Source organism: Propithecus coquereli, unplaced genomic scaffold (genome assembly GCF_000956105.1).
Source record: "Propithecus coquereli isolate 6110/MARCELLA unplaced genomic scaffold, Pcoq_1.0 Scaffold90, whole genome shotgun sequence".
NCBI lineage: Eukaryota > Metazoa > Chordata > Mammalia > Primates > Indriidae > Propithecus > Propithecus coquereli.
This window is the reverse complement of record NW_012155285.1, coordinates 925,598-927,666: the sequence shown is the minus strand read 5'-3', so window position 1 is coordinate 927,666 and position 2,069 is coordinate 925,598. Positions and strand designations below refer to the sequence as shown.

At 31.2% G+C, this 2,069-nt stretch overlaps 1 pseudogene; it reads left to right on the top strand.

Moving 5' to 3' along the window:
* The window catches only part of LOC105826645, a 14,859-nt pseudogene that overhangs the window by 8,376 nt on the left and 4,414 nt on the right, over positions 1-2,069 (top strand).

Below are 2,069 nucleotides of genomic sequence, written 5' to 3'. Positions count from 1 at the left end.
GATCAGTGGACCCAAATGGAGGGTGCAGAAACAGATCACATGAACATGAAAAATGTTCCTTTGACAGAGTTAAAAGATAATTCAATAGAGAAAGAATAATCTTTTCAACATATGGTTGCTGAAACAATTAAACATTCGTAAGCAAGAAAAGAAAAAGAGAAACCTTAACCTATACTTCACGCCTTATACAAAAATTAACTCAAAATGGATCAAAGGCTTAAATACAAAATATAGAAATGTAAAACTCTTAGGAAGAGAACATAGAGAAAATCTTTGTGACCTCGGGTTAGGCAAAGTATTCTTAAGTACGACATCAAAACACAGTTCATAAAAGAAAAAAACTGATGCACTGAACGTCATAAAAAATTAAAACTTTTTGTTCTGTGAACTACCCTATTTAGACAAGGTAAAGACAAGCTATGGATTAGTAGAAAAATATATTCAAATCACATATCTGAAAAAGCACTCATATCCAGAATATGTAAAGAATTCTCAAAACTCAGTAATAAGAATACGAGCCATATTTCTTTAAACGGGCAAAATATTGAAAAGCCATTTCAGGAATTAAAATATCTGAAATGTCAAAAAATACATAAAAAGATGATCAACATCATTAGTCATGAGATAAAATGAAAATTAAAATCACAGTATACCACACTACATACATTACAATGCCTAAAATTAAAGACTATAAAATTAAAATACCAAATTTGGGTGAAGGCGAAGAATGACTGGAACTCTGGAAACATCACTGGTGGGAATGCAAGGGAACATCCACTTTGAAAAGCAGCCTGGCTTTTGACATTAGATAAGGAAGCTCAGAACTTACTATTTGAATGGTGAAAGAGAGAAAAAGTAAAATACAAAAAAAAAAAAAAAAAACTTGAGAAATTGAAAACTGAAAAATATGTGAGTCACAGGTTACTATTAAGAAGCAGAAAAATGTAATGGAAGGAACACAAACTCAAGTCCTGCAGGCCCTTTCTGCTTAAGGTGTCCTTGGCCACACTCTTCATGTTTAAGTTTTCATGTCTACAAAATAGTACTAATAATACAAGCCAATAGAGACTGTTATAAGATTCAAATAAGTTAGTAAATTTTAAATACTTTTGTAGGTTTTTTGATCAAATATAGACATAATACATGCATGATCATACTGAAAAAGTTGACACTGGCTTTCCTATAATCCAAAGAAAGTCGGTCTGCACCTCTGAAACAAGAAAGGGATTTATTTTAAAACATACTAAAATGCTTTGTTTTCTCCAGAAATGTTACCTTATATCCATTTTAGTGGAGAAATGCACTACTGCAAGGGAAAATAAATTAAAATTGGCCACCAAAAAAGGATATTACAGTATTGAAATGAGTTGAATGAAATGATCATTTTGAATTAAATGATTATAAAACAAGGAGAAAAGTATATATGCACTCCCTAACAATTCTGGCTAACATAATTTCTGCTATTATATCTTCGTTTTGATGCCTTTTTGTGGACGTTAATGTATAAAAAGCTAAAACTAAGAAAAGTATAAAGTTGTATGACATCAATAACTTCATTGAGGTATCATGAGGCATTCTTCATCCTGACACATAATTACTTAATTCTACTCAATTTCACATTGTGTTTTTACCTGATACGTTTTCTTTTTTTAATTTAGTGCATGTGTGTGCATATGTGTGCTGTGTGTGTGTGTGTGTGTGTGTGTGTGTGTGTGTGTGTGTTTGTCTTTAAATGCCCCTTTAGTCATGGCGTATCTGCTAGAAAAAAGCAGCTGGATATTCCTCATGCTGTGAAACTGTGAAACTCAGTGTGCATGTACCTCCCATCTACCTATTCTGAAAATAAAACACATTAGCTATATTTAGGCTACAGAATAAAAATGTAATGAAAGCTAAATTTTTTACAGAAATTCAGTGCATAAAGTAGAAGAAAAGAAAGAAATGTAGTTTATATAAATCATGACAGTGGCAAAGATGAAGGCACAGGATAACATTAACATTATTAATAAGTCAAAAGAAGAAAGATATTTAGCCAAATAACATAGCTTGTGAAAAAAAATTATCATATA